Source organism: Protopterus annectens, chromosome 5.part1 (genome assembly GCF_019279795.1).
Source record: "Protopterus annectens isolate FY-2018-M chromosome 5.part1, PAN1.0, whole genome shotgun sequence".
Classification (NCBI taxonomy): domain Eukaryota; kingdom Metazoa; phylum Chordata; order Ceratodontiformes; family Protopteridae; genus Protopterus; species Protopterus annectens.
The window spans coordinates 207,086,064-207,112,726 of record NC_056736.1 but is presented as its reverse complement, the minus strand read 5'-3'; positions in this window follow the sequence as shown (position 1 = coordinate 207,112,726).

Below are 26,663 nucleotides of genomic sequence, written 5' to 3'. Positions count from 1 at the left end.
AATTATCCTTATAGTAATAAAGCAAATACATGTCCTAGAGGCCAGTGCTTACACTAGCACATCATCAACAACAGATGGCATGACATATACCCACCCCAAAAATATCCGCCATCACTGGAATAACATGCCCTTATGTATTAAGCACATAAATTCCCTAGCAAGCTTTGAAACCAATCTGGATGGGGGATACGTGGAGGAAGTCTACTTAATGCAGGATATTGCTAGTCTCCCATGAGTGCTCGGTGATGATGTTGAGCTTCTCAGTGATCTACTTTGATCATAAGCTTAGTAATCTTAACAAGAACCCATGAAAAATCCTATTCCTATTAATAGCTGGCTACACGATTGATCAGATTTCATGATAAGTATTACATAATGCACGCAATTCATTTAGAACAGCAAGATTTCAATTAAATGTTTTCGTTATTATAAACATGCCAAAATAATTCCATACAATCACCTATTTACACTGTAGCTCTGAAAAATTTGCATTTTGATTATTTAAGATATATGCAATCTTAATGTCATACTTAATGGCTCTAATACTTCTTTCATCTTAATGTAATCATTTTAAAACCTTTGTTAAAAAGTAAGAGATCCACATTTTAAAAAGATTAAATAAAAATCCAGAAAAACAAAATAACAGCCCACTTCTAGCATCACAAGGTTAAGTTCTAACTAAATAATGAATTTAAACTCTATCAAAAAATCTACAAGGCACATTATTAAATGCTAGAACTACTCCTATAAACATGATATTGTTATGAAAAGCACAATGGATGTCATTCTTTGTTCACAAGATCTCAAAGCATCCTTAGAAATTGCATTTTTGTGTAGTATCTCCTAGGGTAGAGTATTATATCCAGGGCTCTTATCTTTCTTGTTATAGCAAAGATTAACTCCTCTTGAAAATAGGCAGGTCTCCTCTTTCTGAGCATGTATCAAAGAGAAGAAAGTAGCTAGGAAACATTTTACCAATAAATATTTAAAAAAATACATCAGTGGTTCAGTCTTAGTTGCACACAAAGGCATAGGTTTAGCTGATAAACATTTAACAATTGTGATTATAGTTTATCATCTGTTATGACACTTGATACAACTTATCTACATATTTGGATTGGCACTCCCCTGTATCTTTTACAAGATAGAATAAAGTTTTTTTTTTTTTTTTTTGAAAATCACTGTGCAGTTTAGGCCTCCTATAACAAATACATCTCCACTATAGAATTTAAATGTAATTCTTCAAAAGTTGAAACTGCACCCTTTCAGTCCAGTACTGTACTCTGGAATTTATTATATGTACTGGAAATATTTGCTCCTAGTAGCTATAATTTCTGACCTGGTAATTTCAAAACTGACATCCCCCTAGATTGTTTGGTTGCATCATAGGTTCATAGAGCTTGATTGATTGATTGATTGATTGATTGATTGTTTGATAAGCATAACATTTCCTGCAAGATTAACTCTTTTTATGGGAAAATTCATGTTGGAAAGAACTTTAAACTAGTCTGTTCATTTCCTTGTTCTCGTTCCAGTGTGAGGGTATAACGGAAAAACGTTATTAATTCATTAATACAAATTGTCAGCAAACATATAACATGGACAGAGCTACTTCTTTCAAAAAGTAAGATTAGGTATTGCTGTTATTTGTCAATGGAAATAAACGATATCCAAGTGGTTAAGCAGTTTCATGTCCTTTCTCTGATTTCTGTGATGAACAGAAAACAATTGTATAGAAGTTTATGTTTCACTCTGCTATCACAACTGCTATGACATGCATGGTCATCAGAGGAGCATCTGCACCAAATTATTGTATAGATTACTTAGTAATATCCAACACAAATGTAATTACTCAGTGATGAAATAACTCTTCTCATATTAATAAAGGACAGCTGAGGGCAACCTTAGTTTAACAGTAAATCTTTATGAGATAAATATTTAATCAATTATGCTATATATTTACCCTCCTTATATACTGGTGGCATTATTTTATACCATTAAAAATAATGCCAGTTACTAGTAATAGTAATTAGATCTATATTTTATCTGTTCCTGAGTCATCTAAAGCAAAGTGTATGTAGGAGGGTCAGTTTACCATTAAGAGATTACAGAAGCTTCTCATTTTTCCTACTTTAATAGATTCTTGGAGTTAATGCATTTAGACTAATGGAAGTGTGAAGAGCACAAGGAGGAGAATACTGATTATTTTCCATTTCAAAGTTTTTCAGTTACATTATTTTGTTATTTTATTTTTTTATTAAGTGGACTTAGTTCTTACTCGATCCAGCCTCTGGGGATGCCCAAGCCAGTGTATTTCTTTGTGCTGATCCCAAACCCAGATAAATGGGGAGGATTACATCAGGTAGGGCATCTAGTGTCGAATTTTTACCAGATCAAATATGCAGACAACATTACAGATTTCCATACTGGATCGGTCAAGGCCTGGGTTAACAACAACTGCCACAACTACTGTTAGCTAACAGGGTGTTGGTGGAAATTGGCTACTGTTGGCTGAACTATAAGGAGAAGAAGAGGGGGAAGACATGCCTGGAGGCAGGAGGAGAGGAGGAAGGTTAGGAGTGTGGAAGTGAGGGGAGGAACTTTGAATGTTGGCAGCATGACTGGTAAAGGGAAAAAGCTACCTTATACGATCTGAGGAAGACAACAGTCGAAAGCGCTTATCGGATATCTTCAAGGGACAGTTTTGAGTTTTTTTTTATTTTTCATTTTATTTTCAAGTCGAAGTTTTATTCATGTTAAAGGATTACAATTGAATTGGAACACTTGTGGATTTCGTTGATTGGCCATCCTTGGGTGGATTTTCTGTCTTTTTTCTGCCAATATGGATGCATTCATGGTGGAGGTGGAATTACATCAAAGATCAGCTGTGAGCCCTTATTTGCAATGGTGATGGACAGGTTGACAGATGAAATCAGACAGGAGTCCTCATGGACTATGATGTTTGCGGATGACATTGTGATCTGTAGTGAAAGTAGGGAACAGATTGAGGAAACCCTCAAGAGGTGGAGATATGTTCTAAAGAGGAGAGGAATAAAGGTCAGCAGGACTAAAACAGAATATATGTGTGTAAATGAGACAGAAGACAGAGGAATGGTCAGAATGCAGGGACTAGAGCTGGCAAAGGTGGATGAGTTTAAGTACTTGGGACCAACAGTTCAGAGTAATGGTGAATGCAGGACAGAGGTGAAGAAAAGAGTGCAGGCAGGTTGGAGTGGATGGAGAAGAGTGACAGGAGTGATTTATGACAGACAGGTACCAGTAATATGAAAGGAAAGTTCTACAAGATGGTAGTGAGACCAGCTATGTTATGAGATGGAGACATTTCCACTGATAAAAAGACAGGCATCAGAGCTTTAGGTGGCAGAGTTTAAGATGTTAAGATTTTAATTGGGTGCGACAAGGATGGACAGGAATAGAATGAGTATATTAGAGGGTCAGCTCAGGTTGGACTGTTTGGAGACAAAGCCAGAGAGGTGAGATTGGGTTAGTTTGGACATGTGCTGAGGAGGGATGCTGGGTATATTGGGAAAATGATGCAAAGGATGGAGCTGCCAGGTAAGAGGAAAAGAGGAAGGCCTGTGATAAGGTTTATGGATGTGGTGAGAGAGGACATGTAGGTGGCTTGTGTGAGAGAGCAAGATGCATAGAGTATAGGAAGAAATGGAAACAGATGATCTGCTGTGGTGCCCCTAATGGAAGCAGTCAAAAGAAAAAGAAGACTTAGTTTTGTTTTCATTTTCCTTAAATGAACTGATAGAAACACAAAAATGTTGCATTATTATTTTGTTTTACTTTTTGGAATATATCCATCCCATATGGAATACTCTGCCCTCATTCTCACTAAAGTAATGTCAAATCTCTCCTTTTCAGTCAAAAGACAAGTTTCTTGTAAACAGGAAATAAATAAGCCTCTAAGTGATAGCTACATAAAGTCAGCATACAACATAAGACGGCTTAAGCCAGACAAAGCTAAATGATGGACAGTTTCTGCCTATAAGGTAATAAAATGAAGGTCACAGTAAACATGAACTGCTTCTTTCTCAAAGACCTTCTGTTAAAATGAATAGCTCACTCACCTGCTCTTTGTTTTAATCCTGCTACTGTCAAAATGAATAGAAATCTATTTTTAAGATGATTTTCCTTTCATCCAACATTCTTCCTTTTCTATTTCTTTAGCCATCAGTCTTTCCAGTCATGTTCTTTATCACTGGATGCTTCTCTGTAACAAATCTCCAAATATAACAGTTTTCTTTTGCATCATTCCTTTTTGTGATGCAGAAGTGCATCCTATTTATTACTGTTTTGCCCTTTCTTCTGATTTAGAAGAGTATCGTTTCTTCCACTTCATTTTTCACTTTTTCATCAAGGGTGTTTTTTCATCCATATAGCCATTATATCCTGCAGAACTGTAGCTAGTTCATATGGCACCCTGTGCAGTTCCCCAAACTGACATTTCCCTCAACTCAAACTTAAAAAGTAAAAGAAAAAAATGCCATAGCAAAGTTGAAAAGTTGAATACCAAAAAAAAAAAAAAAAAGCTTTTATGCTGCTGTAACTATACCATGCTGATTACTGCAACCACAAGCAACTTGCTATAGTCACTAATACTAAGCATTTCAACCTTGCCACAAATGAAATATTGGCTTTCATTAATGAAGCCATAGTATCTTTGTGACTTCATACATACCTGACAGTACTATACTCATGCAACAGTAGCACCTGCTAGTCATGGAGCCTAATATCTTGCACTCGGGATAACGATATCCTTTACTTCACTCCACTTATGCCTAAGGTACCTGAATGTCCTTCCTAAATAGAAACAAACTAATTTATCTGTAATCTCATACCACTGCTTTTCTCATACAATAATATCTCCTCTTTATGAGCTATAGCCAAAAATGGATATAATACAGAGGTAGATGTGAATTGCATTCATTTCAAAAGTTTCACTGGAGAGAAATGAAATACTTGTGATCATGTGGCACATGTCCTCTTAGGCTAAAACCTCTTAAAGAAATAATCTAAACAGTCTGCATTTGTTCTAAATCTTTTCTTTAGATAGATATTAATAATACACAATATTACATACATTATCAAATTGCTTACAATAATACAAAAATCCTACACACCAGCAATACTAGAATGTGTTTAGTTTTTTTTTTTTTACAAAAATCCATATATATATATATATATATATATATATATATATATATATATATACATATATATATATATATATATATATATATATATATATATACACATACATATATATATATACACATACATATATATATATATATATATGGGTCTATGTCAAATGATCAGGTTTTCAGAAACTCAAAATTCATATGGTCGAGACAATATGATTGTGTTTCAGAAAACTCGAATACCAAAAAAGCCCCCACAAAAAAAAATAAAAAAATCTACCATTTTTGCATTTTTTCAGTGGTGCAAGTCCCCCTCCACCCCCATACCACCTGCAAATTATATATACCAACTCTGAGATCACACTACAGTGAGGAAAAGGGTACATTTCCTAATTTTCACTGTACGACAATCTCCATTCAAAAGCTTCAGGTTTTCAGAAACTCAATCATATGGTCTCAACCATATGAATTTCAACTTTCTAAAAACTCAGTCAACTGATAGGGGCCTATATATATATATATATATATATATATATATATATATATATATATGTATATATATATCCAGAAACAAACATATCCAACCCTTAAAATAATGTCCAAAGAGTAGATTTTACTAGGATGATGGAATCAAAGACTAGCACACCTGTTTCTCTTTATTAAGCCTCATCAGTATAATCTACGTAAAGGACCACTACGGGAAAAAAAATAAAATTATATTTTTTAACTTTTCCTTAAGTTTGGCTCATTGCAAACCTGTATGCACCAGACAGAAGTAGTTACTACTAATTTTATTCTTTTTGTAACTCTGACTGACCTCCTGGGGGCAGACATCCTGATGAGAGTTTGTTTTGTTCTAAAGATGTAAGTCCACTTTCTGAGATTACAGTGCCCATAGCTGGGCTGTCATATAAGACTTCCATTCACTTAGAATGGAAAAATAGGAAAGAGCAGCTAAGTTTGATAGGCCTCAGTAAAAGTATCATTTACTGTTACATAGTGCCTTTTACAAATGTGTTTCCTTACGTTGTCTTACACATTCTGTGAAAAAATCTTCCCGAACTGCCAGCTCATTGCTGAAATAACAGAGTTTATTTAGACATTCAACTTTTGGGTGGCCACAATGGTGCAGTGGTTAGTATTGCCGCCTCACAGCAAGAGGCTCTCTGGTTCAATCCTTGGCTGGGGTGCATTCTGTGTGGAGTCTGCATGTCCTCCCTGTGGTCGCGTGGGTTTCTTCCGGGTGCTCTGGTTTCCTCCCAAAGACATGCTGCAGGTGGGTTGGACACACTAAATTGCCCCTTGGTGTGAGTGCATGTGCCTTCTGTGGAAGGTTGGGTGCCAGGCTGGCAACTTGACACTGTAAAACTCCACTGCCAATCATGAGCGGACGGGTGATCCGCTGTGGTGATCCCTAACTGGGAAAAGCTGAAAGAAGAAGATTTAGACATTCAGCTTTGATCTGTTTCAGTTCATTCTCAACATACTTCTCCCATATTCCCACCCACAGCTAGAAGAGTTTCACATTTCCTGCCCTGCAAGGTTCAGCTAATTTGAATGATAATACACATCAGAGTTGCTTGCAGTCAGCCAGGTGTGCCTCTGATACTGTTCCCTCATCTCTCTCCTTACTGCTATCATCTGAATAGCACGTTCACAGTAAGTCATGGTAGAAATATGCTTTTTGCAATCCTTAATATAAAGGGTTTTAAGTATTCCTCTGAACATGTCCGTAACATACACAGATAACAATTAATCTGGGCCACTGACAGATTTAACTATGACTGCAAATTCATACTCTAACCAAAATGAATACTCATATTTGCTTTACACAGAATTGCAGTCCTCTGCATTTTTATCCATTAGGCATGCCACTGATGTATCCTTCTGTTTGCAGTTACTACTACTGTTGTGTGCACATATTCATTGCTGGTATGATGTTTTTGAAACAACTTGGTATATTCTTTACTTCATGCTATGCACTGCCTACTCTCACTGTTCCATACATGTGCGTATCACGTGTGCATACTGTTCTTACTCTCAAAATTGTTTTCTTTTACAGGTTGCCACAACATGCTTTTCTACTTATCAATATACAGACATTAAAACTTTTCTCCAGGAAGCTATATAAGCCAGACTACCTCTAACAGTATGGTTTACACAAGTCATTTTTTCTGTAATTGTGACTGTTATCTTATGAATTTAGTTCTTACCGCAGGGATCAAGCATAAGAGGCCCTTTATCCCAGGAACATCAACAGAGCAAATGAGATGTAAAAAGTGTAAACACCAACTAATATCTATAACAGGGCTGGGTAAATTTGGCTTCATTAAAAAAGGGTGCAAAGGGCAAACTTTGGGTTTTAAATAGCTGAGCTGAAACATCAAAGTACAGGCAAGCCAGCAAATGTACAAACAGTGCATGGCAACAACACTATACAAATACAGAGATTATAAGAGACTCTTTAAAGTTTGATAAGACACCTTTCAGCTATCTTACCATCTACAAGTGCATTACTTGTGAAGCCTGATGAATAACAATGTCTCTGGCTTTCAGTACAGGAAGGGGCAAGCTGAGCTAACAGGTATCCAGGTGGGTATGACCCTGACCCTGAGTAGTATCCTGCCCTCACCAAGAATGATACCTCAGTATACCCAGGCGTGTATGACCCTGGCACTGAGTAGCATCCTGCCCTCACCAAGAATGATACCTCAGTATAAAGAAAAAACTATCAATTTCAACAATTGGCTAAGCTTCTGGTGTCATTAAAAAGGGGGTCCAGTGCCTGTCAGCCTGGGATGACATGCTTGACAAGCTGCGTTGCTTCGCAAGAGATGGCTTGCACCTGTCACCCCTTGGCTTTTGAATACTGGCCAAGGCTCTTGCTGCCCGCATAGTGCCTTTTTTAGGCAAGGCTCAAAATTCAAACCCACCACCGTAAACAGCACAAGTAAAAAAATGAGGGTTATGCTACTCAACGCCAGGAGTTTAAATCTCAAAATGCATGCGCTCGAAGCACTCCTAAGTATGGAGAACGTCAACATCTGTGCAGTAACTGAAACCTGGTTCACGGCTCCAGAGAGCACTCAGCACCACTGGGCTACAACTCATACCACACATTTTGACCACAGAACATGGACAAAAACACAAAAGGAGGGGGTGTATCCATATTCATCAAGGATACTCACACCTCCAGGTTAGTGGCGCACCATGACACCTCTGAGATCATCCATGTGCAACTAACATCGGGCAAATCTGCACTGCAAATTGTGGCCTGCTACAGATCACCCTCCATGACCCAGGACCACTACTCCACCTTTCTGGAGACACTGGAAAGCATGAAGGTCCTACCGAACACCCTGATATTGGGCGAATTCAATTACCCTACCATTAACTGGGAAAACTACTTGAGTACAAACTCCCAGGCTCAGCGCTTCCTGGAATTTATCAACTCAAATGCCCTGGATCAGCTGGTAAACTGCCCGACCAGAGGCCACAACATATTGGACCTGGTCATCACCAACATGGGCGACAGGTGTTCCGTGCCAGAGGTCAACCCATCACTGGTTAGATCAGACCATAAACTAATCACCCTGGATGTCCACACCTCACCACCACCCCCAACCAAGGAAACCACAGTGAAAAACTTTTCTAAAACAAACTTCACCTTACTTAAGGCAGAGGTGGTAAGTTTCACAGCCCCCATGCTAAAGGATAACACTGCCCAAGATGCAGAATCCTTTACAATTGCACTCTATGAGCACCTACAAGGATGCATGGATCGTGCCATCCCTAGCAAGGCCAAGACTCACTCCCCTAAGAGAAGGAAACCAGTCTGGTGGACCCCTGCCATAAACAGGTTATATAACAGAAGGAGGAAACTAGTTCAGAAAAAAAGCAAATCCCAAGAAGGAAAGACATCCCTGATCAGTATCAGTAAGAAACTAAGGTCCCTCATAAAATCCTCCAAGGCTAACTTTGAAAGAAAAATAGTCAAGGATTTGAAAGATAACCACAAAGCCTTCTTTAGTTATGTTAAGAATCTAAGTGGCAACTCGCAGATATGCTCTGAGCTAGTGCAAAATAGCACAACATATACTGAACCTACTGATATTGCCAACATCCTGGCAGATAGATTCAGTGCAAACTTCACCTCCCTCTCACCTTCAAAAGGGCCCACAACAATACAGGAAAAATGTAGTGTCCTGGAAATCACAGAAGCACAGGTGAAAACAGCCCTTTCAAAAGCCAAAAACACAGCATCAATGGGGCCAGATGTCCCAGGCTGCGTCTTGCACAAACTACAGAACAAACTAACCCCCCACCTAAACATGCTGTTCAACCTCAGCCTCTCCGCAGGCTATGTGTCCATAGAATGGTGCACAGCAATGGTTATTCTGCTCCACAAAGGAGGGGCCACAACTGACCCTGGTAACTATTGCCCCATAAGCCTGACTAGCTTGGTCTGCAAGGCTATGAAGCGCATCATCATGGAACTCATTAACAAAGACATTGGGAACCTCCAAACACTTAACCCGACCTAGTTCGGCTTTGTTAAGAGCAGATCATACCTACTAAACCTAGTTGACTTCTTCGAGACAGTCACCAAGGCCATAGACGAGGGAAAGTTGGTTCACACAGCCAACCTTGATCTCGCCAAGGTGTTTGACACCATTCCTCACTCGGGTATTATAGAAAAATTCACCAGCCTGAACATAAACCCCTACATCACAAGATGGGTTGCCAACTGGTTTACAGACAGAACTCACACGGTAAGAATAGCAGGCTCCAGGTCTGACTCTAAACCAGTCACAAGTGGAGGCCCGCAAGGCTCGGTTCTGGGACCCCTACTGTTTGGCATATATTTCTCAGAAGTGCAGGCAAACACAGGAGGACTATGGCTAAGCAAGTTCGCCGATGACTGCAAACTGGGAGCCATAATTGACTCTCCAGCTGACACGGACATCCTTCAAGAAGGCCTTACTGAGACAGACACCTGGTGTCAAAGTCATGGCCTCAAGCTAAATGCTAAAAAATGTATAGTCATCCTATTTGGGAAAAACAAAACACCCACGAATTGCCAAATAGGCGGCAGCCCCCTTAATACAGAAGAGGTAATAAGAGATCTGGGGACCCAGGTAGATAGTAATCTCTCCTTTGATGAGTAGTTAGGAAATCCTTCTATGTGGCCCATCTAATTACTAAGGGGTTCGCATATAGAAATAAAGAGGTTATAGTGCCCCTCTACTCATCACTCATCAGACCCATCATAGAGTACAATGCCCCATTTGAGATGTACCTCACAAGACACTTCCAACAGCTGGAAAGACCACAAAAGCACCTCACCAAGAGGATTACTGGCCTCAAACATATGTCCTATGCAGCCCGACTGAAAAACTCCAGCTGTACTCAGTGGCATATCGCTTACTCAGAGGTGATCTCTGCCTGACTTACAAAGCCATGTCAAACTCAGAATTGATGGACGTGCTCCACCTAAAGAAATCCAAGTCACTGCGAGCCACGCACTGTAGTGAGCTAAACCTTGCCACAAATAGAACATGCTGGAGGGATAGATTCCTGTCACAGAGACTCCCCATGCTTTGGAACAAAACTCCTAACTACATTAGGCAGAGCCCCTCACTAACACTCTTCAAGAGAAGCCTTGACGAGTGGATGGGTAACAGAAAATACACCCCTGGGATCACTTCATCGGCTCTGCTTAACAGAGGCTCAGTTAATTATTCAATGGGGTGGCAAAAGCTGACACACTCTGGCTAGGCTTAAAAATGCCCTCGGGCAGATAGCCTAGTACCTACCTATGAACCTATGCTGAGGAGATGAATTCATTATGCAGACATCAAGACTCCTCAGTGAGTAACTTCAATTAACTGTTCAGCAGGATAAGATGAAGAAGAAGGTGTGATGCATATGTGTGGGAACCCTAAGTCACAGACAACAGCTTGGCATATTCACAGGAATCTTAACAATAGTATCAGATGAAGTATGAGCAGAGTAATTTAGGAAACAGTTTTTTAAACCAAAAGAAGAAATCAATGTGAATAATTACCTAGTTCTTCTGTCACCAAACAATTACATTTAAGCATACACAGCTCACCAGAAATTAGCAACAATCAAATGGACAGCCATATTTCTGCAATTACTATTCCACTATACCATCTGACTTTACATTACAGGTTTCCTTACAGGGATTTCAGACTGTTCATGAAAATCACATAAAGTAAGGCACATCAACAAATGGATGTAAGGCATTATAGTTGACACCGACTATTGTTCAGACCACACTGTGGCAGGTTCACACAACCATGAAATGTACTAAAGTGCAGTCATCAGACCACATAGCAGCATCACTGTGGCTTCCATGTACAGTTTATAGCACAATGTCAAACGTCAGGTATGCACACTTTATGAGAAATTCTTCTTCCCGACAATGACTACATAGACATGCAAGCCTTATCCAGAACATGTTAGATGAAGTGAAGCCACTGTTGTGTATTTGTGCATACTGACCACCAGTAATGCATTACTAAAATTGTATGAAGCACCAATGGAAACCCTTTTCTTCTGCACTGTCACTGTAGGTCCATCAAATCATCTGTAACAACCTGGCATCAGTGTCTCTAATCACTGATGACAACTGGGCAAGAACAGTTAGGGAGAAAAGATGTGACCCTTGGTCATGTATATAGTTCTCACTGACTGCACATTTAAAACATCTTCTACTCTCAGTTTATATTTTCAAGAAATTTCTTCCTTTTAAGACATCACCATGCTCCCTTTTTTGGTGCAAACAAAGATAGGTGTTAAATTTGAATTTTACTGTTTACTCCTGTTAATGTTTATCCACTACCAAAAACAAAGATTATGGTAAGGTTTGAATGCACTCCATAAAGCATGCATGTTCCCTCTATTGGCTGTGTGACTACCATAAAACTCAACAGCCTTACGTCAATAAGATAATGGCCAGCCTGTCTGTAGTTCCCCATTCTGGGTTATCTTTGGCAGCTTTGTTGAGCTACAATTGGATGCATAACCAATGAACCTGCAAAAAATGACCTGTCAATTGCTACTCAGTGTAGGTTCACTGACAGGACGCAGTTTGGAATGGATGACATGATGCTATGGAGGAAGATGGGCATCCACTGTTTCCAGGGGACAGGATGGAAGGGCAGTGCAGCCAAAGCACTTGGCTTGGGATCCACAGTCTACTTCTGTGTAGGAGAATAGGCTATAAATGCTCTGTGAATTGTGGTAAGAGAAAGGGTTCAGAAGGCAGTGAGGGATACTGTTTGACTAAGTGACAGACTCATGTCAATCACATTCCAGTGTAATGATAGTGCAGTACTCATAATCTCATCCTATGCCCCACTGCCGAGTTGTGACAGTGAGCCAAAGAGTGCAGCCACACATCAGTTTGCAGTACCTACTACATGAAGCTGGACATCATGAATCAGTTTAGATAATGGGTGACTTGAATGCACATATTGTGACAGACAGAAAAGGAAATCATGACTGCCTGGCTCCACATGGGTGGGACAACAGGAATAATGGAGAGGCCATTCTAGACCTCTGTCTTGCAAATGGCTTGATAGTAGCCACAACATGCTTCATTAAGGACAGTCACAAATTCACATACATGAGTGGCCTATACCAACTCAGGTAAAGTTCCCCTAGTGAGGAAAAGGAACTGGGATATGAACATAGATTGTATAGTCTTCCTCAGTGAAACAGGTGGCCCACAGCATAAACCACTGATTTCCACAATCAGCTGCAAGCACTGGGCAAAGAGGGTGCTAAGGTCAACAGAAACCATGGTGAAGACCAGGAAGTTGACTGGAGATAAATTATGTCAGTTAAAGTATTCAGTCATGCCTCTACCTCCCTAAGAAATGGTGGAAATAAGTCTACAGGAAGAATGGCAGCACCTTAAAACAGCATGTGTCAGGACAACTGAACAAAGTAGTGGCTTGTCCATGTATGGCTATAAGGTACATAAGGAAAGCATGTGGTGTAATGCAGCAGTCCAGGATCTCCATGGATGAAATACAGAGTACAGAAAGAGTGAGACATTGGATTAACCACCCAGGCTAGGAAGGAATGGAGGTTGACTAACAAGGAAGGTAAAAGAGCAGTTGCATTAGCACAGAAAAGGGCATTGGAGGCACTCTGCCAGCTACTGCAGAGAGACTCTGTAGTTGTCACAAAGACACTAAAGCAGATTGCAAGGCCACTACACCCAGATAAAGAAAACTGACAGACACACTTCATAAGGGACGGCAAAACAACATGCTCATCATTCTGCAGGACATCAAAGGCAGACTGAGGGAGTACTTACAGCAGCTTAACAATCACATTAACCCCACAGATGATGTATTTCCCCAGAAACAGGCTATGATAGACAAATAGGATACCACCCTGGAAGAAGTAAGACTTTCACGAAGGGAAATCAAGTCAGGGAGAGCAGCTGCTGGCTGAGGTAGGGGAGAATTGGCTCCTGAAGCTACTTGTAGCAGCATGGAGAGAAAGTCGTACCCTAGGTGAGTGTCAAAGAATCATACTTGTGCCAGTTAACAAGAACAAATGGGACATCCACAACTGTGATCCATACAGAGGCATCATACTGCTGTCACCTTACATGAAAGTTGTGGAGAGGGTGATTCATAAATGGATACACAGGATAGTACAATGTAATAGGGGTGATGAGCAGTTCATATTCAGACCAGGATGCAGCCCAACTGACCCGATGTTTGCAGTGAGACAGTTGCTAAGAAGCTAGAGATGAGGAAAGAGTCCTAATTCTCATTCCTATGCTTTGGTAATGCAGATAAGATGCCAAGAATGCTGCCTTGGGCAGAACTGTGGTGGTTCAAAGTCCTAGAATCATTCTTAGAATTAGTGCTGCCTAAGTAGAAGCAATGACTCAAGTACAGACAGTTTCCATCTCACATCCAGGGCAATTGATTCAACCATAAGTGGATCTGTTTTTCTGTGTAATTCCGAGTAAGTTATAGAACATCCCAAATTGCCAGTCACTAATACCAAGTAGTAATTTTTCTAGTGGGAAAGACACAATTCCCGTTCTGGAGAATGAGGTGATGCAGATAGAAGTGGTGCAGTTCCCTGGTTTAAACCATATTACCCACAACTTATCTTGCTCAAGTTTTGTAATTTTCCATAACTATAGGTTTGAGGTGAATGGCATCTATTTCGGGGCAAAGCCTTGATGTCCTGTAGGATTCCACAATGATGATGCATCAGTTAAAACAATTTTAAAAATAGCATTTCTTATTGGCTTTGCGCAAACATTATTTGGACTAACAAAATGTATTTACCTCTCACTCACATATCTCAATTGCTGATATCAGAGGATTTTCTCATGAGAATTTGTTTTTTGTGCATACCATGGCAACACCAGCCATTGAATGACAGCTAACATTTTTATGTGAGCCATTAGATGGACAGCAATATTGGGCATATGTAGAGGAAGTGCAAAACAACTTTCTCAATCCCGAAATGTGCAGTACTCCCCTGTAGTAAATCTTATTACATAAAAGGATTTTTTTTCTTTTTTTTTTTTTACCAAGGACCAATGAGTCTAATCATAAGTAAATTGCACATAAAAAGGGTAAGTGTGTGTGTGTGTGTGTGTGTGTGTGTGTGTGTGTGTGTGTGTGTGTGCATGTGTGTGGGTGTGTGTGTGCGTCTGTAAATTAATACACAAGTGCCTATGATGTATTACTTGTATTGCTTCATATGAACTTTTTTTTAAAGGAACGATACTTTCTAATAAGTAAAGCATGTGTACATGTTGGCTTTTCACTCGGTGTATTATTTTGTGGCTGTATATATGATTAATAAAAATAGAAAAAAATCAGTTAATATCCTCAATGCGTATTATTTTTTGGTTTTACACTGCTACTGAAATGTTTTTTTCAGGACTGGCATCTCTCTTAGACTAACTGCATCAAATTATTATAGAACTGCATACAGATGCCTTCTTTGATAACCTGACACTGATTATTACTTGAACAATAACATTTCACTGATAATATATTACATAGTGCATATTCAGATTTTGGAGCTTTCCCCTGGGTCACATCTGCACATGGACTGGTCAATTGTGCCACGCCAACACACACATATATAAAGAGATACCTATGCACACTTGCATATGTATATGCACACAGACATATATATATATATATATATATATATATATATATGCACACAGACACACACACACACACACACACACACACACACACACACACACACACACACACACACACACACACACATACATATTATACATATACATATATATCTCAATGCCATTTTGCACAGGAACTATAAAAGGGTTCTCATCCAGGAAAAAAGAGGTCATTGTTCCCCTCTACTCGACACTCATTAGACCCATTATAGAGTACAACGCCCCTTTTGGAATGTACCTCACAAGACATCTGAAGCAGCTGGAAATGCCACAGAAGTACCTCACAAAGAGGATTACTGGCCTCAAACAAATGTCCTACACTATCCGCCTCAAAAAACTCCAGCTTTACTCCGTAGCATATCGCCTTCTCCGAGGTGATCTCTGCCTAACATATAAAGCTATGTCAAACCCAGAGTTGTTGGACATGCTACACCTAAAGAAATCCCAATCCCTCCGAGCTACACGCTCTAGGGACCTAAATCTTGTCACCACAATAAACAGAACATGCTGGAGGGATAGATTCCTGTCCCAGAGACTTCCCATACTCTGGAATAGGCTACTCAACTATGTCAAGCAAAGTTCTTCATTAGCACTCTTTAAGAAAAATCTTGATGAGTGGATGGGAAATAGGAAATACACCCGGGGGAACACTTCTGTGTCTCTGTTCGACAGTGGCACAGGAAAATAACTTTCTTGGGTGGCGTAAGCCAGGGAACCTTGTTGGCTAGGCTTACGTAGGCCCTTGGGCCAATAGCCTTGTACCTACCTATGAACCTATGAACCTATGAACTTCACACTTAGTAGGATTATACCCACACATTAACTCATATGCAAAGTTTTGGTTTTAAACAAATGAGCTGTAACTTCAAAGTACAGTCAAACCAGCAAATGTACAAAGTGCCCATGGCAACAACACTGCAGAAAGACAGGACATCATAAGATACTCTCTAATGTTAAAGACAGATAAATTATGCAGATAACACACATCTTTCATGTGTCTTAGTATCTACAAGTGGCTAACTTGTGAAGCCAGATGAATAACAAAGACTCTGTCTCTTAGAAGAGGAATAGGCAAGCTGAGCTAACAGGTATCATGCTGAGGAGATGAATTCACTATGTAGACATCACGACTCCTCAGTGTAACTTTAATTGACTGTTCAGCAACAGAAGATGAAGGAGGTGTTATGCGTATTTATGGGAAATGTTAAGTCAGACAACAACTTAGCATATTCACAGGAGTCCAAACAATAGCATCAGAAGATGCATTTGAAGTATCACTGAGGAAACCAGTTTTTAAACTAAAATATACATTGATATTCAAGTCATGCTTGATTCACAATACAGTTATGACTCCAGAAAGTAGCTCCAAGCAAATGTACATCCCTATATGTGCAGTCTCCCTTCCACTGGCCTAGGAAACAACCATGTTTTCCACATGGACATGTGAGTCCATATCAGCATCTTGTTAGATGAGGACGTTTTGATGTTAACATAATGGAATTAATAGACATCACAGCTGAGATCAGTACCATCTTGTACCATCAGACTATCAGTTGTTGTTTTCTTAAAATGTGTACCATACCAACCAACTCAAATGTGGAAGAAGGGGTAAGAGATTGTGTTATGAGATGCTCTTTAACTGTGTCAAGTGGTTTAAAACAAAAGGTCCAGAACTGATTTCCAGGCAGTTAGTCGTTTTTGGCTACAGAAACATTCAGGAGTAAAAACCTCTTCCTCACTGGGTTAAAGGAACTATTCATATAACCCCCCCCCCCCCACCAATGAAGCATGTGTTGCAGGTCAGGAGGAAAGAGAGAGGTTAGGTCTCTGGACATGAAATAATGAATGTCCTGTGCAAGACTGATCTCTTCCCACTGAGTCAATCTCAGAACCAATTTGTGTACAACAACCTGTTGCCAAAGAGACAGAAATGCATATCTGACTTTGAGGAAGTGCAACAGAATGCCAGGGAGGAAAGTGGCAGAAAGCCCTTTACATGCTCATTCTGAATTTGTTGCCTCCATCCCCTGCAATAGTTAAATTAGTCCATATAGCCCAATGTGACTCCTGCAGAGTCCTACAAGCAGCAGTGAGCGAAAGATGGACTTTAACAGATTATAAATATTTTTTCTGCTTTCCTACCAGCGACTGTTTAGTCTAGCTGAAAAGCGAGTTTTCTAACTGTCTGAGTTCTGCAAAGTTTGTTTTTCTGCATTTGTCTGCATTTTTTTTGTGTTTTGCACTTTTAAAAGTTGTTTTTGCCTTGTTTAATTGTTGTAGGCTACACACTCAAGTGTGCTAGCCGATCTAAAGCATTTACTGTATTCCTGTGCTTAGTTTCTGTGTTTAAGTGAAAAAAAGAAAATAAAAAAACAAAAAATATCCTTGTTTCCCACCTTTTCTGAAGTAGAATAGTCCAGTTTTCAGGTATTGCTGAATTCTAGGCTGTAGCCTGGTTCCTGTGTTGCCCATATCCTTACTTGGATAGGAGGAAGCTTCTTTGTTCACCAGTGAGAGTGGGGAGCTCTGAGCAGCCTATTTGTCCCTGGAGGAGTGGTTTCAGCCCAGTAACTAGTTGCTTATTGGGCCATTTTGGGCCACTTGCTATCTCTTTCAAACTCCCTGCCTTAAAACTCGCTTTAGCACGGTTTTGCACTTGTAACAGACTCAACACAGCTCCTCATGGTGCCCTGCAGAGTCCTGTAAACAGCAGTGAGCGAAAGAGGGACTTTAACAGATTATAAATATTTTTTCTGCTTTCCTACCAGCGACTGTTTAGTCTCGCCGAAAAGCGAGTTTTCTAACTATCTGAGTTCTGCAAAGTTTGTTTTTCTACATCTGTCTGCATTTTTTTGTGTTTTGCACTTTTAAAAGTTATTTTTGCCTTGTTTAATTGTTGTAGGCTACACACTCAAGTGCGCTAGCCGATCTAAAGCATTTACTGTATTCCTGTGCCTAGTTTTTTTGTTTAAGTGAAAAAAAGAAAAAAAAGAAAAGAAAAAAAAATCCTTGTTTCCCGCCGTTTCTGAACTAGAATAGTCCAGTTTTCAGATATTGCTGAGTTCTAGGCTGTGTCATAGTACCTGTGTTGCCCATATGCTTATTTGGATAGGAGGAAGCTTCTTTGTTCACCAGTGAGAGTGGAGAGCTCTGAGCAGCCTATCTGTCCCTGGAGGAGTGGTCTCAGCCCAGCAACTAGTTGCTTATTGGCCGTTTTGGGCCATTTCCTATCTCTTTAAAACTCCATGCGCTGTTTTTACAGTTTTAAACAATTCCCGGCTCCACAATGTCTGCTCTTCAATTTTTCCCTTAGAACTAGTCAAACTCTCAAAGTAAGCACCAGCAAACAAGACACAAACTCACAAAAACATACTCGGATGCTCTAAATAAAAATCTGCCAAAGCAGCAAAGACCTCCAAAGCAGACACCCAAGCAACCACTACCCCACAACAACTTACATGTATCCCATACTTCAGGAAGTCAGTGTGCCACACAGTCACAGCCACTAAGGCTAAATAACACACCTAATACACTAGTAATTGGAGACTCTATTGTCAGGCACACTGACGTCCCACTCACCAGACTGAACAAGGAGAGGGTCACTGTAAGCTGACTGCCGGGAGCCAGGATCCTCCACATAACATAGGCACTCAGGTCACTCCACAGCAGGTACAGATATGACTCAGTCATTGTCCATATTGGTGTGAATGACCTGAGATGTACCTCCCTGGACTACATGAAAAGAGACATAGAGGAGCTCTCTGATCATGTAGCCCAGGCCGGTATGACCCTGACCCTGAGTAGCATATTGCCCTCACCAAGAATGATGCCACAGTATAAAGACAAAATGATCAATTTTAACAATTGGCTAAGCTATTGGTGTCATTCAAAGGGGATCCAGTGTCTGTCAGCCTGGGATGACATGCTAGACAAGCCACGTTGCTTCGCCAGGGATGGCTTGCACCTGTCTACCTTAGGCTTTCGAATACTGGCTAAGGCTCTTGCCACCCCCATAGTGCCTTTTTTAGGCAAGGCTCAAAAGACAAATCCACCTCCATAGACAATACAAGAAACAAAAAACTAAGGGTAATGCTATTCAACGCCAGAGGTCGAAACCTCAAGATGCACGCACTCGAGGCACTCCTCAGTATGGAGAAAATCGATATCTGTGCAGTAACAGAAACCTGGTTCAAGGCTCCAGAGAGCACCCCAGCACTACCAGGATTCAACTCATACCATTCCTTTTGGCCACAGAACTCGAACTGGAATACTAAAGGCGGGGGAGTATCCATTTTCATCAAGGATACCCACACCTCCAGGTTGGTGGCACTGCACAAGGCAGCAGAGACCATCCATGTGCAACTAACAGTAGGTAAAACTGCTTTTCAGTTCATAGCCTGCTACAGACCACCCATCTTGTCTCAGGATCCCCACGCGGCATTCCTGAGAACATTGAAGAATATGAAGGTCTCACCAAATACCATGATATTGGGGGATTTTAACTACCCAAACATTGACTGTGAAAACTACTCAAGTCCCAACTCTTTTGCCCAACGGTTCCTGGAGTTTATAAACTCAAATGCCATGGAACAACTGGTCAACACTCCCACAAGAGGGGACAACATATTGGACTTGGTCATCACCAACATGGGGGCTCAATGTTCCACACCAGAGGTAAATACCTCGTTGGTAAGATCAGAGCATAAACTTATCACAATGGACATCCACATCCCAACCCCACCCTCAGCCAATGAAACCACTGTGAAAAATTTCTCAAAAGCAAACTTCACACTTCTCAAGACCAAGGTGGAAAGTTTCAAAGCCCCCAGGCTAATGGAAAATGATACCCAAACTGCAGAATCCTTTACAAATGCACTCTATGAGCACCTACAGGAATGCATGGATCGTGCCATCCCAAGTAAAACCAAGACTCACTCCTCCATAAATAAGCTATACAACAAAAAGAGGAAACTATTGTATGACAAGGCAAATTCCCAAAAAGGGAAGGCATCCTTGATCAGTACTAGCAAGAAACGTTGATCCCTCATAAAATCATCAAAGGCCAGCTTCGAAAGAAAAATCGCCAAAGACTCTAAAGATAATTACAAGGCGTTCTTTAGCTACGTCAAAAATCTGGGTGGCAGCACTTAGATCTGCTCTGAGCTGGTGCAAAATGGCACAAAATAGACTAAACCCACAGACATTGCCAACATCTTGGCGGACAGGTTCAGTGCAAACTTCACCCCCCATCCCCCCCAAAAGGGCCTGTGTCTATCCCAGAAGAATGCAGTCCCCCAGACATCACAGACACACTGGTGAATGCAGCCCTCTCCTAAGTAAAAAAACACAGCATCAATGGGACCAGATGGTATCCCAGGCTTCATCTTACATGAGCTCCAAAACAAACTAAACCCTCACATGAATTCATTGTTCCAACTCAGCCTTACCACAGGCTATGTACGCAAAGAATGGCGTACAGCAACAGTGATCCCGCTCCACAAAGGTGGCGCCACAACAGATCCAGGGAACTATTGCCCTATAAGCCTGACTAGCCTGGTCTGCAAGGCTATGGAGCGCATCATCATGGATCTCATAAACAAAGACATTGGGAACCTCCAAACACTGGACCCCACCCAATTCGGTTTTGTTAAGGGCAGATCTTGCCTCTTAAACCTAGTTGACTTCTTTGAAACAGTTACCAAAGCCTTAGATGAGGGAAAGGTAGTCCACACAGCCTACCTAGACCTCGCAAAGGCCTTCGACACAATACCCCACTCTGGTATCATAAATAAGCTTACCAGCTTAAATATCAACCCATATGTCACAAGATGGGTTGCAAACTGGCTCAGGGATAGAACTCACATGGTCAGAGTCGCGGGTGCCATGTCTGACTCTAAACCAGTTACAAGTGGCGTCCCACAGGGATCAGTCCTGGGACCCCTCTTCTTCGGTATATACTTCTCTGAGGTACAGGCAAATACTGGAGGACTGTGGCTGACCAAGTTCGCAGATGATTGCAAACTGGAAGCCATAATTGACTCTCCGGCTGACACAAGCATCCTCCAGAAGGGCCTTATGGAGACTGATACCCGGTGTCAGAACCATGGCCTCAAGCTAAATGCAAAAAAATGCATAGTCATCCCCTTTGGGAAAAACAAAGTGCTCACAAACTACCATATAGGAGGTAATCCACTAATTACGGAAGAAGTAATCAGGGATCTGGGGACCCAAGTTGATAGTAACCTCTGCTTTGACAATCACATTACCAAAGTGGTTAGAAAAACCTTCTATATAGCCCACCTAATCATGAAAGGGTTCAAATCTAGATCTAGAGAGGTCATTGTGCCCCTCTACTCATCGCTCATCAGGCCCATAATTGAGTACAATGCCCCATTTGGGATGTACCTTACCCGACACCTGCAACAACAGCTGGAGAGACCTCAAAAATACCTCACAAAGAGGATCGTGGGCCTCAAACAGATGCCCTATGCAGCTTGACTAAAGAAACTCCAGCTTTACTCAGTTGCTTACCGCCTACTCAGAGGTGATCTCTGCCTGACATACAAGGCCATGTCTAACCCGGAATTGTTAGACATGCTCCACCTCTAGAAAACCAGATCCATTAGAGCTACATGCTCCAGGGATTTAAACCTTAGCACAACAATAAATAAGGCATGCTGGAGGGATAGATTCATATCCCAAAGGCTTCCCGCGCTCTGGAATAGAATCCCAGTCCATGTTAGGCAGAGCCCCTCGCTGACCCTCTTCAAGAGAAATCTTGATGAGTGGATGGGAAATCGTAAATTTGCTCCTGGGATCACTTCTATGGCCCTGCTGGACAGAGGCTTAGGAATCTAGTCTAAAAAGGAGGCAAAAGCCAACACATTCTGGCTAGGCTTATAAATGCCCTAGAGCAGATAGCCTAGTACCTACCTATGAACCTATGAACCTATGAAAAAAATAGAATTGGTGCTAGTGATTAAATATTTGGCAGTTAGTGCAGAGGATTACAGCTCTAGGCTGTTAATGAGCTGCTTCCTGTAATCAAGGGTAGAGGGTTTGAGTCATTAGACCTGCATTTGCCTACTCTGTGACTCTGATCAAATCACATGACCAAACAACACTTCTAGATAGCTCCTGAAAAGGGGCACTTGTGTGCACTGGGCTTACCTGGTTAGCAAGTATATAAAATAAAAAAAAATGGTGCTAGTCATTCCAAACCATTTATTTTTTCCAGGGCATGTATCAGGGCTATTCACTGTTGCCTCTGCAAACTGCTGTGTATTTACAGCATCTAGCCCAGCTTCTTAGAGACATGGTTACATGGGTATTAGATTTGTGGGCTTAAAAGAAGCAGGTGCTTGTAACTGAAATTTTTCTTAAAAAACACCCCTGAAATTACCGCAAAACTTAGTTGCACAAAGAGCAACTAGTTTAGGTGTTAAGGAGCACTGCCTCATGATTGTAGTCATACATAACCTTGTAGAAGTCTATTCTCTCACGTTACCCAAGCCAGCATATTGTAAACCCATCTTGTACCATCCCCTTGTAGATGATGTAACAAGGACCTGTAAGCAGTTTGGTGGATATGGGCATCCTAAGGCAATGTAGCAGCTGTCTCATGATTACTGACTACCAACTAATTTTTAAACAAACTTGATATATTGTATGACAGACATGAACACAATGTTAGTGGAGACAAGGCTCTCACATCTAAGCACTTATAATTCTAATCAGGTTGTCAGAAATACACACAGTATACCCATCACTCACTGTATGGCCCAGACACTTACAACCACATATGTTGTGGCTCTTAAATGCAACCTTCCTAAACCCTAAAGGCCTCCCAGACATTTCACTTACCAAAAATATCCTTAGCAACCCCAAAATCACTCTACCAAAACAACACTCACCACGATACATGTATCCACATTTCACAGGGTCTCAAGTTCTAATCCCATAAGGCAAGACACCACACAACCCAATATTTTGGTCATAGGATATTCCATTGTGAGATACACAGATGTGTCACTCACCAGGCTGAGAAAAGATAGAGTCACAGTCAACTGTCAATCAGGGGACAAGATCCACCAGGTCACCCATGCACTCAGGTTGAGTCACAGGTACCTTTATGATTCAGTCATAGTGAGTGTAAACAACCAGAGATGTGCCTCCCTGGACTATATGAAGAGACATGATGGAGCTCTCGGACTATATGTCTCAGGCAGCTATAAGCCCACCATTGAGCAGCATTCTACCTTCTCCAAGGATGATGCCACTATACAAACAAAATATGAGTGATGTTAATAATTTACTTAGGTTTTGGTGTCACTCACAGGGGGTACAATATTTGTCAGCATGGAAGGATATGGAGGCTATGGTGAACAGACCACAGTGCTTTGCTAGGAATGGTCTGGACCTGTCCTCTTTAGGTTTTTCAATATTGCCTAAAACGCCGTTTTTCCCAATACTACCTTTTTTATGCAATGCCAGCCTAACAAACCTTTTGATATAGCAAAACCAACCCAACAAAATCTAAAAGTGTTACTGCTCAATGCCAGGATTCCAAACATGAATCTATTCCCTGCAAGCTCTCTTCAGCCTGGAAAATGTAGACATTTGTGCAGTTACTGAGACATGGTTTAAAGCTGCAACAGCACCCTGGCAATGCAGAGCTATAATGCCTTCCACACATTTAGATCAGCTATCTCACTGGAAGGGACAAAAAGATGGAGGTGTCTCAATTTACATCAAAAAGGAGCACACTTCAAGGCTAGGCAAGAGTATGACATACTTGAAATTCTCCATGTCCAACTTACCATAGGCAAAATCTCATACCATACATTAACAGGCTTTAGACCCCTCCTTATGACCCAGGAAACCCATGATATGTATTTATTTCTACCGGAGAGACTCCCCATTCAACTGTATAACATATTCATGGGTGACTTTAACTCCACTATAAAAGAGGAATCATACAGTGACCCCAAACATGCAGGCCCAGCATATCCATTAGCCTAACTAATCTCATATGCAAAACCATGGAAAGACTTATCATCAAAATGATAAACAGTAACATAAGATACCTTCATATACTGTATTTAATCTAGTTTGGTTTTGTCAAAGGCAAATTATTCCCACTCAACCTGGTGAACGTCTTTGGGAAGGTTACCAAAGCAATAACGAGGGCAAAATGGTGCATAATGCTAACCTTGACCAGGCAAAAGCATTCAATGCAATAGACTACTCAGGCATTGTAGACAAATTCATGAAATTAGATAAAACCCCCTCTGTCATCAACTTGGTAGACAGCTGGCATCACAGGTAGGACCCAGGAAGTTAAGTTAAGGGTTCTACTCCAGAAAGAGATCAGTCACTCACCGAGTCCCTCAGCACTTTATACTGGGTCTGCTCCTTTTTGGCATCTACTTTTCTTAAGTCAAGGCCAACATCAAGGATATCTGGGTAACCAAGTTTGCAGATAATTGTAAAGCAAGTGCAGTTACAGAATCCCTCAAGACACAAATACCTTCCAAGAAGGCTTGACATAGACAAATAACTGATGCCAGAGCTGTTCTTTAAAATTCAGTACCAAGAAATGTATAACAGTATCCATCGGGAAGTTGGTTAACCCTGGAAACTACCACATTCATACTACATCACTAAGAGTAGACCAAGTTGTCAGGGATTTGAGAACACATGTAGGCAGTAACCCCACCTTTGACCACTATGTGCCTATGGTAGCAAGGAAATCATTCTATGTTGTACAACTTATAAGCAAAGGTATGGCATCTAGGTCCAAGGATGTCATTGTTCCTCATTATTCTGCCCTCATCATGCCAATCATTGATAAAAATGTGTAATACTGAAATGAGAACCTTAGTGCAAGCCTACTACTAGTCTGAGCCACATGAGCTATTTACAGCCATCACAAATTGTTGAGCTTATATGCATGCTTTTGCCAGCTGTACTATTCAAGTGTAACGTGCAACTCAAGTGTAAAAAAAAAAAAAATGTTATTGTCTATGCATTGCTATTCTGTTGTGCAACTCTTTTGAAAAACAGACTGCTGTTACATTTTTTTGATTGCAAAGTTGTGACTTTTTCTGTAATTTTGTTCTATGTATTGAAGCTTTTCGCCTCGGGTCTCCACTGAAAATGGGCCACAAGCCCAGTTGGACTAACCCGGTTAACAAATGTCAATAAATAAAGAAATAAAATAATGTAGCTGGAATGATTCAATGCTTGTGAAATAACTGTGGGGTGAACCTCTATCTCCATCTTGCTTTGGGAGAATGTCAGTCATGACCTCCCCATCAGACAGCTTTGTATTTACGTTCTAAGTTAAGACTGTCATGCTCCAGCAGCCCAACTCGGCATTTATAAGAAACCACTTTTAAGTTCTACACACTGAAATAGTAAAAGTACACTCACTCCTCAATAAAACACTAAGAAAGTCTTGTAAAACAGCTTCTGAAATGAGCATGACTGCCTCAACAAGCAGTGCTAAGAACTGGTTTTCTCCATTTTCAGTTTCCCCCATATTTCGGACACTTGACGTCTTCCGCAAATCGCGTCTCACAGTGTGAGGGTGTTTTAAACAGCTTACAAAATCAGGCGAAGGTAGACAGATCACCAAACATTGCAGCTACCCCACTTGATCAATGTTGCTCAGTTCTATAGCCATTACCCCTTCAGAATGTATAAAGATTCTCCTTTACTTGCACTCCTTTACCGATGCTCGAGTCCTTCTTTGCATCTCAGTCTCTTGCCCCAGTATTATAGGCTTTGTCTGGATTTCTTGACTCAACAGGTCAAGAGATGAAGAGGTACAGCACCATTTATTGAAAGATTTTTACCAATCCCGGAATACCACGGAATGCAAATGTCTTTGACCTCCTGCTGCTTCTGCACAGATTGATCACTCTCACTCTTCCCAAGCATACACACACATACACACACACACACACACACACACACGCACACACACACACACACACACACACACACACACACACACACACACACACACACACACACACACAAGCTTCTATTTCTTGTAATCTTACATTTCTTGTTTTCTTATTTTATACTCGCTAAACATCAAAAATTTTGCTTAGCTAGCGTAAAATAATGGTATCCGTTAGTTTTCTAAGAGTGGGCGATGCAGGGCATTGCCTATATTAAAAAAAATTGCTGGCATAGCACTCCAGATTAGTTTTTCACAGGATGACCAGGTTTCTGCCTCATACCTTCAGTCTTGC